The 13,380-nt window shown below is 37.5% G+C and overlaps 1 long non-coding RNA gene across 1 annotated transcript; it reads right to left on the minus strand.

Moving 5' to 3' along the window:
• Positions 1 to 2,755: 2,755 nt before the first annotated feature.
• Positions 2,756 to 5,177, minus strand: LOC148781285 (uncharacterized). The gene is made up of 2 exons (XR_016059980.1): positions 2,945 to 5,177; positions 2,756 to 2,829 (listed from the first exon to the last, which is right to left on the minus strand). It is a non-coding gene; the product is annotated as an uncharacterized LOC148781285 (long non-coding RNA).
• Between the last annotated feature and the right edge of the window lie 8,203 nt (positions 5,178 to 13,380).

The raw sequence follows: 13,380 nt of genomic DNA on the forward strand, positions 1-13,380 counted from the left end.
GTCTTTAGTCATAGAGGGAGATTTTATGAACATTATTCGATGGGCCTCAGGCTCCTCTCCATGCCCCTGGCGTCTTACCCATGTGTTTGACAAAATTGCTCACATCCACTGGCATATAGGCATTTCATGGAGGCATATCTAGCTGGAGGCCAACATAGAGGCTGACACCCTCGCCAAGGACGGACCCTACAGAAGCACAGCATGACTCCCTTGAATCCTCACCTTCACTCTGAGAGGATATTTTTTGCATCGATCTGTCTATACTAACCTTATTGATGAATTTTTGTACGAGGCAACCTAGCCAGAGTTAGCCTCTACACTTTTTGGTATATAACTCCAACTTGGACGGAGCTCTTGTAACTCTCTTTACCTTTATAGTATAGAACGGTTAACAGCTTCCAAAAAAAATAAAATTTATCTATTACCATTTTGCCAAAGCTTCTCTTATAGGTACAATGGAGCTTTTGTCAAAACTAAGACATATCAAAGAATATTTAGATTGATCATGTATTAGTTAGAAAAAGGAGTCACGAAACCCATGGGGGAAATGGGGTCATCAATATTACATGCCATAGGCTTATGATTCATAAGACTAGGAGGCCATTATTCAAGTATGGGCACTGCAGCTAATTTAGAGACCAGTAAACAATATTGGTACGCGGGTGCTTGTAGTCTGCCAATTTCTCATCCTTGTGGTATGCCAGTTTCTAATCTACATTTGGTGGAGTATCCTGCAGCTCCTTTAAGGCATCAAGGGGCCTGCAGCAACGAGACCCTCTATTGCCAATCTCTGTTATTTGAGCAGAGCTGTTTATGCAAGCATATTAATTACCTAGTAATGGAAGGAAAAATTAAACCCCGTATGTTGTCTCATTTGCCTTTAGCAGATGATATAATCCTCTTCATGGAAGGGGTCAAGAGGTAGATTTCCGAGATTGAGAACTTTATTATAGATTATGAAGTAGTGTCATGCCAGAGATTTAACTTGGGGAACAACAATCTCATGGTGGGAAGGATACAAAATCACAGAGCTAGGATAATTTATAGATGGCTCAAAATGATCAAATTTATAAGGGAAGGCTACCAGATTAATATATTGGTGTCCCTCTTTCATGTGAAGATTCAAATCATCTTCCATTAACATCCATGTGGAAGACTCGAGATTAAGACCAGCACATACTCTGAAGCATTCCCACGTTTCACCTCGCAAATTTTCTGATCCCAAAGTTAACATTTCTCAAAAAAATGTCTGATCCCAAACTATGGCTTAAATACATAGATATTTTCATAAATTTATTTTAGTCATGTTCTTTGAGCTGGCAGATGAATCAATAGCTAGCAGCACAACAATTGATAGACCTTGCAAGAAAGGTGGACTTGACGTTCGGTGATGGAAGAATGTTAATGGTGGTGACTTGATAAGGCATAAGGAAAATAATAGCATAGTAGTCACTTAGGATTAATCTTTCTGGCCTTAATATGTGAAAAAGCCGTACTTTTGGCACCTCTATATGAATCTACTCAGACTTAGTATGGAAAGGACAAATTTCTGTTTTTGTAAAGATACATAAGAACATATTTTATCTTAGCATTTGTGCCCATTTTTCCTTCTCATGTATTCCACGTGTTGCTTATGCACTGGACTTCATCATAAATGCAGATAAGCGAGGTACTATTGCCAATGTATGATGTTAAATAATGTAAGGAAGATGCTACAAAGCCTAAGAAACACTTCTTCCAAACTCTTCATGCTCTAGTATCTACTGCCTTTTCTAGTCATCAATTAAGCAGATCTTTTCACAATTACGCACTGAATGCTAATGCATTTGAAATGAATTGTTCACAATGGTAAGACAGTGTGGTTTTGGGAGGATAACAGCACTATATTTGGATTATAATAAGCTTCACAGAGTAGAAGTACATGGATTTTGATGTCAAAGCCTGATTTCTTCAGCACTACAATAATGGCATGATCAAATAATAAACTCATTGACTGCACTCCAGCAAGCCCCATATGATGACCAGTTCATCTGGACCTATTAAATGAATGGCCATCTGATTTCTCCTTCAAGTCATCCAGGGATGCAACAAGTGTGCAAAAACAACGCATTGCACCAGATCTTTGCATCATAGTAAGCTATATGGAAAAATTTTATTCTCCCTAATGGTAATATTATGTTGGCATCACTGTCAAGTAGAGTGAGAGTGGAAATGAAATAAGTCCCAATGCAATTCGATGTTGTCTATGATGTTAAGCCAGAGCCGAGGAATCTATTGAAGATGTATTGATGTATTGCCAAATGCCAATAAATCCGACAAATATGGGTCTATATCTGAGAATCTATGGGGCCAACACAAAAACTAATATGGTTTACCTCCAAAGAAACCATGGTAACACCGAGCGAGTCAAATTGATTTCATGGCAAATATGCATTACAAGAAAGTCCTTTTTCAGCATAATCATGTGTCAACTAGCTAATATTATAATGAAGTAAGGGCCACCAAGGTCCAGTGACATAGTGATCTTTACAAGTAATCAGGGTCGTGCACCCAAAATAATGACAGTTTATGTTGTAGTTCAGGGACAGGTGCATTTTTTTAATAATTCAGGTTGGTAAAAAGGTGGAGGCCTAGTCCAGAACCACCATAACCAGTGGCTCTTCACTTATTCTCATGTCCACAATGGACAGATTTTTGTGGCTGAGTTGAAAAGTGCTGCAATCTCAATGTTACATAGAATGCAACTTGCTAAGCCTTTTAGTAGCAAGGGAAAAAATCGATTGTCAAATGGAAATGATCTCCATGGTAGAATTTCTAGTGGCCGATCTCCTGCATGTGTGATTTTTCTAGCTTAAGCAAGATATTACCTCATACATTGCAGCAAATTCAAGAGCAAGATTGCTATCACTATCCAAATTCTAATGGTTTGTTGAATTATACTCACTTTTTACTCCCCTATCCTGCTGCAGCCAGGGATCCCTTGAGTATATACCTTAGCCTTCAAAATCATTCAATAACTACCGAAAAAAAAATTAGTTTATGTTATAATTATTTACTGACTACCCAAAAAACTAGAAAAAAAGGGTTTGAACTAATAAAGAGCATTGTAGGCATTACAAGAGTCATGATATTCCATCCATAAAGTAGTATCTAGTTTCAAATAAAATTTTGATGTTAGAAAACACGCAACCTCCTTCCTCCATGTGTGAAGATAGATAGGAAATGTTGCAATAGATGAAAAATGTTATGATGGATTCACTTCAAAAACATATTTCTAATTATATAAAAAATTTTGCATGAATATATCAAGACTGTAAAATGACTTTATCTACCAAACATGTTGACAAAATGTATAATGTTTTAAGCCATAACCTAGAAAACTGCATAAAACATTTGCCAAAAAATTTAACAGGTCTTTCCACAAACAGAGCGTAAACAGTAACTCAAATAAAAAATTTAACATGTTGAAAGACATAAGGCTCTCAAGAATAATACAAACTGAATCAGTGAAATGCAAATACCTGATATTCAATGAACCAACAACATCAGGCACAATGACTCCAGCAAGTTACATGTGAAGCTCTTTCATGAATTTTAATAACAAAAAACTATGAAATTATTTCTTATTCAAGAAAACAAAAAAAACTATAAAATTACTTTTTGCTCTAAACAGAGCAAACTTTGAGCTTATGTTATTAGGATTCGCAAGTGATTGGTTGATAAGCTAAAACACCAGTGATCAAATAAGGAATAGCTGTCAACTTATCTTTCTTGCCACTCTTCACATTGCACATTATATATCTCATCCAATTGTGCAAAATCAACGTTTCTCCAATCCAGAGAGCTGGGTAAACATTCTTGATCATCAATTGCTTCAAATCCGCTTTCATAACATTCACTTCTACCCATTTCCTCTTTTCACTTAAAACCCATATCTTTGCCCTCAAATATCGAGTCACTAGCAACAAGCAAAGCTTGCGATCGCGCTCTTGGACTCTGGCGAATCCCTTTACTACCGTAACTGGAGTATCAATACTTTCCCATTCTTCTCTCTCCATATCAAAAGCCATTGGAAGGTGCACCTTGCCGGAAAATACATAACAAGTGGACCCAATGCATACTGAGATCTTTTGTTTTTGCAGTTGAATTTGTGGCAGTGGTCTCCAATTCCTGATCGAAGAATTAAATAATTGAAATGTGCTTAAACCATGGTTTTCTTGGGATGCATAAGTAGAAGTATCAGCCAATATCTTGAAGTTTTGAGTGATGGGGTTATAAAAGAACCCAAAATTAAGAACATTGAAATCAAGCTTTGGAAGAGGGGTGAATTCCTTATGGGTTATTGGGTTTCCAAGGGTAAAGACATTACTGCTTTCTGATACCATCAAGGAGCATACCATGCCATTACTAGAGGCCACCCACTCTAGGTCTTCATGTGAAAGGAAGGCTCTCTTATAGTAAAGTGGACGGACTATATCAGAAGGGCATAAAGAGGGCTGACTATATCAGAAGAGCAAGCAAAGAACATTTGGTTACCATGAACGCAGTGTCTGATAAAGAGAGAGAAGGGTTGAAGAAGCAAAGAAAAGGAGAGAGAGTGGATTCGTGCAAAATGATGGGAGGAAAGAAATGGTACCATGATTGAGAAACGGCCTTGAATCTGGATATGGACTTCATATGGACTTCAAGGGCAAGGCCGTGAGGATCTCTGTCATCACATCGCCTGGGAGGACGCAGAACAGCGATTCCATCTCTCCTTCTCTTTCTCTACAAGCAATTCACAACTCTCCTAGTCTCTCCATAAACAATTGAGAAGAATGAAAAGGATTCAACCCTTGGTGTGGTGCCATTTATTGAATAGTAGGGAATCAGAACACGTATGTCTCTTACAAGTAACTCAAAATTGGTATATGGACCTTAAAGGCTGACCCGATTAGCCCGACCTAAAAGAATTAAGCCTGGGGCTACGGCCTAAGGGCTAGCCAACTATGATTTGTGGGTCGGCCCCGATGGGCCTAGACAAGAGCAGAGATGGCCGAGTGGCTCAAGGCGCAGTATTGGAACTGTTGTAGGCTTTTTGTTTACCTGAGTCGAAACCATCTCTTTTCATACCTTCATCAAATTTACCAATGTTATCAAGGACAATGTATCAAATGCCAATCAAATTCCTTTATTTTTAGGGTGCAGTCTGTATAGAGAGCTTACCTTCAAATAGTATCAAGACATATGGTTTTAATACAGAAAATCTTTGTGATAGTTTTAAAATATATTTTAATATTTATTTATAAAGTTTAAAGCTTAAAAAATAGTGTAGATCGACAGATCTATGAAAACTTGAAAGTATCGAAAATTGACAGTCTAAAAATGCTTTATAAAATGCACTGTTTCCAAAACTTGAAATCTATTTTTTTCTCATGTCCATCCATTTTGACATCGAGATGATCAATTTGAAGAGATTTGAGCATCAAAACAATTTCTTTTAGTGAAATATTTGATGTAGGTTCAAATGTGATTGTTTAAAGCCTCAGCTCTATACAAACTTTTCCCTTATTCTTATAGCAATACATTTCTTTGGGTACAATTTGTATAGAGCCTAGGCTGTAAACAATCAAATTAGAGCCTACCTTCAAATAGTGTTGAGAAATGTGGTTTCAATACTAGAAATCTTTGTAAGAGCTTTAAAATACATTTTCATCTTTATTTATAAAGTTTCAAGCATCAAAAATAGTATCTATGAAAACTTGAAAATCTTGAAAATTAACAATAAAAAAATGCATTACAAAATACACTATTTTCAAAACTTAAAATCTATTTTTTTCTCATGTCCATGTATCTTGATATTGAGCTCATCAATTTGATGATATCTAGACATCAAAACAACCTTTTCTAGTAAATTGTTTGTGGTAGGCCCAAACTTGATCGTTTAGATCCTCGGCTCTATATAAACTTTTCCCTTCTTTTATAGATATATAAATTTTCTATCCCTTCTGCTGCTTGGTTGTGGTACGGAAAAGATAAAAATAAGAGGGAAGGAATGGACAAGGAATGAGCGATCCAATAGTGTGTTATGTTTTGGGTAAGTAGGAGAAAAATCTCGATCAGACCCGTTAGCCTTATATGAATCTTTTTATGTTTTTTCATCGAAAAGAGGAAGTGGAAAAAGTGTCCAAAGCTTTCTTATTCCTTATTTTAGGTTTAAGTCTAATGAGAATAATATTTTACAGACTAACGATTAATTGATTTTCAAACGGATCCATCTACTTTATTTGGCCCAACCCTCTTTTTCTATGTTTTTACTTTTATTTTTTTATTTTATGTGGTCCCAGGCTAGCTTGGCTTGGCCCCCATAGGACTAAGGGTCGGCCACGGCTTGGCAGGCTAGTTGCTGGCCCAGCAATTGTTACAATTAACCAAAATATACGCTGCACTTGGAAAAGTAATATCTCAATATTTAATAGAGACGATCCAATTTTTAAATAATGTGATCTAAGTGTCAGAAAACTCAAAATTCATATTCTATTTTTTAATTTTTTTTTAAAATAATGATGTAGTGTTTATTAGGTGATTCCCAAATTTTCAAATTGAAAATATCATCCCAAGGAAGTCTTCTATAGCCAACGGTGCAGACATACACTATGCTCCTTCCCCTCAGCAATTAATAAAGAGTCTACCCGGTCACCAATTACTAAAGGCAAAAACTGTCAGACAGCCCATGTGCCGAGCATCCAGGGAGTGGGGTCCATCCTTACGCAAAGTACATTCAGTTTGGTGAATCTTAAACGGCGATTTTTACATGTAGTTTACCCAAATAAAAGACGATTTTTATATGTAAGAACTAAAGCGACCAGCCTGAAAAAAGGAAAAAGTAAATTGCAAGCTTGTCCTTTACAAATTTTGTTATTATAAAAATTCTTTCTAAAGTTCAAAATTTACATTTGCACCCAATCTCTTTTTTTCTCCCTCTTTTATTTTTGAAATTGCCCTTTACAAGATTTCAAAGTTTGAAACTTATTTGGAATTTTCAGAGTCTTCAAAATCTGAAAGTTCATTTACCCAATTTCGCAATTTTCCTCCAGAAGTAGGGCCAAGAGAATTTTGGGATTTTTAAAATCCAAAAGGATTTTTGCATTTTGAAAATTCAAAAATAGAAGTGGAAAAATAAAATTTAAAAGTTTCAGATTTTCAAAATCTAAATATGCTTCTGGCCCTATGTGACTGAGGGTTAAAGCATTTTTGGAATTCGGGTTCAGGCCCCAAAGGCATCTGACTAGGCCTCGATAGACTGGGTTACAAGCCCCAAAGAGGCCCCCAAGTGTCAACCGATTTGAACCTCGGGGAAGCAACTCATATGTCCAAAAAGGGCTCCAACTGTTAAACCAAAACAACTTCTATTGGATTAGGAAGGAAGCCATTAAACAAGGCCTCCATCAGTGGAAGTTTTGTTGGATTAGGAAGGAAGCCATTAAACAAGACCTCCATCAGTGGAACCAAAATTGAAGCCTAGTGAATCAGGGAGGAAGGTCCCACTGGCTCCGACCACTAGACCTTCTTGAAATTCTGACTGATTGGAAATGAAGCTCTTATGAAAGGCCCCAGACTGTCAGACTAATTCAGATTATGACAAGATGGGTGCATAAACCCTTGACAAGATGAGTTCATAAACCCTTAAGCAAGACCCCAGTTCTTGGAACCAAAAATACCCTCAACAATGATTTACTCCCAAAGGTCATGTTGATGATGTTATTTGGGAAGATTAACATTGGAAGAAAATAATGACACCCCAATAAGGATTCAAAAGATGAATTTGGGCGATTTTGTTCCGAATGTCACGTTTTTCTCTCCTCACAAAGAGAGACATTCGGTGGGCAAGCTATTATCGAGTATTTTTGACACACTTGTTTCCCCCAAGATGAATAAAAGAGGAGGCAGTCGCAACCAAGATCCGTAGGTACCCGACATTCCTATGGACTACAGAAGCCTACACGTGAATAAGCCTTATTTTGAAGAGCAATGGTAATGGTGTCATCTTGGCCCAAAAAGATGTATAAGAGCCTCTTATGATGTCCCAAGAGCATCCCTCAAGTTTCGTGAAAATCTGATAAAAATATGAGGGAACATGCGAAGAATTTGAACTGTAACTCTTAAATGTGCCCAAGCAACCTCATAACTAGAGACCTATAATAGTGATCTCTGACGATGGTCAGACCACCAATGACGAATTCATAAGGCTACGAAAAGTTTAACCTACAAATTTTAGCTGGATTGGACATTTCTAGATCAGACTTTCCCAAAATAGCGAGGCCTTCCACTCTTCACCTGCAACTACCAAGAATTAATTTACATTTATGGAAACTACGATTTTAAAAAATGGGCATTCTTGTGAGAGTCATATCTCCTTTGTCCTAAGGCCAATCAAGCCAAAATTTTAGTATGTCATTCCCTTCATCAAGAGGAACGTTTTGACATATGGCACGTCTTGAGGAGATACTCGAAATGGGAAAAATACTATAGATAAGATTGCTCAAAAGTGTATAATGCAAAATTTTAAATGCAAGACCTCTCCTCGCTTTGTTGGGCGTTTCTCAAAGCCCTGAGATCGAATGACCCCAAGAACGGACCCATTGCGATCGTGACTTGAAAGTATCGATTTGAGGTAAGATTTGCTTGCAGTGAAGGCTGGGAAGACACCAAACCAAAGCTCTAAAAAGTCAAGATTCTTCGGTTGTCAGAAAATCATTTTTTGGCAACTCCCAAGAATTATAAAGTGAACAATCGGAGTCCAAATAATGTGATATTTGTTCCAAAACGATTACGACGATTTCCTCTTCGATTAACGACAAAAAAGAATACCAAAGATGCGACAGATAGAGCTAGATCTAAGATTCAATAATTCAAGTTTATTAACGACAAAAAAGAATACCAAAGATGCAACAGATAGAGCTAGATCTAAGATTCAATAATTCAAGTTTGTGTCTTTGGCTGGAATTTTGAAACCATAAGCGAAACTGCATGTCAAGATGCAAATCATTTATCAAAACAATCATCTCGGAATAATCTACGTTTCTACAATGATAGATCGCCCAAAATATTGCTGAATAGCAACGAAAAACGGCCCGAACCATATGGAAGAGAAAGTGCTCCTTTTAGAGTAACTAATTTATTATTTCCATTCTTTGTTAGGGTCAAAACTGTTCATTTTCACCTAATTTTTTGATTTACTTTTTATTCATGTAATTTCTATTTTTAAGCAATTAGGTTAGCTTTTGAGTGTGCACCCTTGTTTAAGGGGTAGTTCTATGTAAGAAAACCACATGAAAGTCGTAATAAATTTTTCAAGATTGAGTATTTACTATTAAATTTGAGCTAAAATTGAATGGAATGCTTCCCGGCTTCACTCAAGAAAGATTAGGGAGAAAAGTTTTGTCCCTTAAGAGAATACGCCTACCCACCACGCACCATACTCCTTACCGTGTATCATACACCCTACTCCCTAGCCCAAACCATACATCACCCCCTAGTCCCTACAATATACCCTATTCCTTGCCATAAACCATACATCACCCCCTCGTCCCTACCTTAAATTATACACCCTACTCCCTACCTCAAACCATACACCCTACTCCCTAGTCCTACACCCACCTAAACCTCGCACAAGGTGCCGGGCTTACCGTCATAGGTCCAGGTCCTTCTCCCTTCTCTTCTCTCTCTCTTCTCCCTCTCTACTATTCTTTCTCTCTCTTTCTCTCTCTCTCTTTCTCCCCCTCTCTCAGACCGGCGGCCAAGTCATCGCCCTCCCTCTCTCTATCAGACAGTCGTCGCCCTCCTTCTTTCCCTCTCTCTCTGTCCCTCTTCCTCCAGACCAGCAGCCAAGTCGTCGGCCCCTCTATCCCTTTATCTCTATTTATCTCTCTCTCTTCCCTCCAGACAAGTGGCCAAGCCGCTGGCCCCTCTGTCCCTCTATCTCTATTTCTCACTCTCTCTTCCCTCCAGACTAGCGGCCAAGCTATTGGCCCCTCTGTCCTTCTCTCTATTTCTCTCTCCATACTGATGGCCAAGCCACCAACCTCTCTTTTTCTTTCAATTCCTCTCACGCTCTCTCTCTCTATCTCTATCTCTCTCTCTCTCTCTCACTGGCCTCTTCTCCTCTCTCTATCATTTCTCTCTCCCCCCCCCCCCCCCCCTTTCTCTTCTCACATCCTTCTCTCCCCTTTTCTCACACCCTTCTTTCCCCTCCTTTTCTCACTCTCTTCTCTCCCTTTCCCTCTTCTTGCACCCATCTCTCATTTCCCTCTCTTTTTTTATCTTCTTTCTCTTCTTCTTTGGTATTCTAAGGAAACTTGCGTTAGGGTAGAACGTAAGGGTAAGACTCGGTATCTTGCTCGTGACTCGTCTCCAAGGAAATATTTCCTTCTATCTATCTTCTTTCTCTTCTTTTTGCTATTCTAAGGAGACTTATACTTGGGTAGATTATCAAGGTAAGACCTAGTATATTGCTCATGACTCGTCTCCAAGGCAATCTCTTCTTCTATCCCCCTTCTCTTATTTGTTTATTCCTAAGAGGCTTGCGCTCCAGTAGATCGTCAGAGTCAAATCCAGTATATCACCCTTGACTTGTCTTCTAGGTACTCTCTTCTCGCTCTCTCTGTCTCTTCTTGTAACGACTCTGAATTTTGGCAACTGAAAAATAATGTTAATATTGTTGATAGAAATAAATACAAACAATAATAATAATAATAATAATAATAATAATAATAATAATAATAATAATAATAAAAAATAAATAAATAAATAAATAAAATATAATATAATATAATACTTACATAAAGAAATAATTTTTGAATGAGAATCCATCATACTAATATTATACCATGTGGACTATTTACATAGGGTGGTCCATAAAAGACCACTCCTTATCTTGGACCACTCCTTATCTTACTCCTTTTAATTAATGTGTTAGCCTTCTCTTTTGTTACCTATAATACCAAAATTAGCGTGTTTGGCCCTCTCTCTTGTTACTTTTGACGCGGCAGGTTAGTATGCCATCTCCCATTTTATATTATAATCAATAACCCATTTTATATCCTCATTTAATATTTTATTGACCCTTCTTACTTGAGGTGTCATAAAAAGTACCTCTCTCTCTCTATCTCCTAAACAAAGTCTCTCTCTATAACAATGTCTCTCTCTATTTTGGATGAGCTTTATATAAAAAAATAATAATAATAATTAAAAAAAAAAAAAAAGGGTTTTAAAAGTTGATGGTTCATCACCTGACGTGGCTAACTCAACAGCCCCGTCCATGCAGTTGAGACACCTTTAAAAAAGGTTTTAAAAACTTTAAAGGTCTCACTCTCTCATAAAAACCCTTACCGGGCTTAGTTTTAACAGGGGTTGGGACTCTCTTTCATCAAACGTGCTCTCTCACTCTCTCTCGTGTTTACTGGATGGGAGTTGGAAGATGGTGAGGTAAATCTTAGAGATTAGTTTGGACTTTTGGTTGGAGCTTTATGGATTTTGGATGGTAGACCTTCTAGAGTTCGGAGGACTATGTTACTCAGCCAATATCAGCCAAGCTTGAGCGGGGTCCCTAACAGCAATAATATATTTTGGTTGATGCTTGTAGGGCAACGATAATTACATATAAGAGTAATTTAAGGAGTAAGTGATCGCATTCCTCTGAAAATAGTCAGTTTTCAATAAAATTGTGATATTGCTATCCAATATCTTTATTTTATTAGTTTTATGTGTAAGTGACATCATCTTCCTGAAAAATAGTCTGTTTTAATAAATAGTGATATTTCCATCCAGGATCTTTATTTTATAAGTTTTATGCACAAATAACTGCCTTATTATTTGAAAACTGATATTTTTGCATTTGATTATAGCATTGTCTGTGAAATGTTCATTTGCGAATTGACATCCCATAAATTGTGATGATTCCGTATTCTTGAATTTCTGTAAGAGTTTTTCTATATATATTAGATTGGCAGTTATGCTAGAATGTCTTTACGAACTGCTACCTTTCTGAATTTGAGCCCAAAATATTTGACTGGGTATTTTTGAAATGTTATTGAAAGTGACGGTTATTAATGGTTTTAGTGAAATTCATATTAATAATTTTAGTGATATGTTGAGTACATGACATTGCTGCTTTCAAATGTTTAAAGAGATTTAGAAATACTTTAAGTATGCAAGTGGACTCATCCGGTTTGCTGGTGAGGTATAAGTAGACCTATCTAGGACGCCGGTAGGGATTAAGTGGACACATCCGGTATGCCGGTGAGGTATAAGTGGACCTGCAGGAATTAAGTGGACCTATCTGAGACGCTTATAGAGATTAAGTGGACCCATCAGGACGCTGATGGGGTATATAGGTGACCTACTTGGGACGCCAGTAGGGTAATTTGTGAAATCCTTTAAATTATGCACTGCCGTTAAAATGTTATGTGCATTTCAATTATTCGGATTATAGTTAATTATGCATTTTTGAAAGTGAAACTATTAATGCATTTCTGTTAATAGATCTCTTTTTTAAAATATTGTTATCTTTCAATCATGATTATTTTTAGGATTATGATGATCACTTACTGAGTAGCCAAACTCATCAAACTATGGTAAATATTTTTTTTCAGGATAATTGCGGTTTCATTTTGAGTGCTTGTCAAGATCAACCTTGGAAGATATTATTGTTGTGCTAGCTTTATTTTGTTACTTTGTAAGATCTCGCCACTGTAAATTTGTCCTATCAAGAGATGTATATATGTTTTGATTGTCACATCTCAGGAATATCTGTATTGTAAATTCTTGGGGCGTGACACTTCTCATTCTCTTCCTTTATCTTTTTGCTCTTCTCTTCTTAGTTTTGAGGAGTCTTGCGCTCGAGTAGAACATCAAGGTAAGACCCGGTATATCACCTGAGACTCGCCTCAGGGATACTTAGGCCTAGTTCCTAGTACTCTTATTTCGTCCTCGGTATTGCCTCCTAGGGCAGGCTATGCCGGAAGGCTCGCGAATTTTCTTCTTCTCTCATCTATTCTTGCTTTTTCTTTTCTTTCTCCCTTCTCCATTTTTATCCTTCTTCTTAACCTATTCCTCTATCTAGCCCCCGTTCTCTAAGGAGGCTTGTACTCAGGCAGAATGTCAGGGTAAGACCCACTATATCACTTGAGACTCGCCTCTAGGGTACTTTTGCATAGCCCGTAGTACCTTTATCAAGCCTCCGGTATTGTCTCTTAGGGGAGGCGACGCCGGAATGCTAACATATTTCAGTGGGTGGTCACCCTTCTTATCTTGAACTATCCAAACCTAATTTCGCCGCCTCTAACCCATCTAAGTTCTACTTGCCACCATCCCATCCCAATTCTCTCTCGCTCTCAAGCA

The sequence above is a fragment of the Amborella trichopoda genome, chromosome 7 (assembly GCF_054954075.1).
Source record: "Amborella trichopoda isolate Santa Cruz 75 chromosome 7, AtrichopodaSantaCruz75HAP2 v2.0, whole genome shotgun sequence".
NCBI lineage: Eukaryota > Viridiplantae > Streptophyta > Magnoliopsida > Amborellales > Amborellaceae > Amborella > Amborella trichopoda.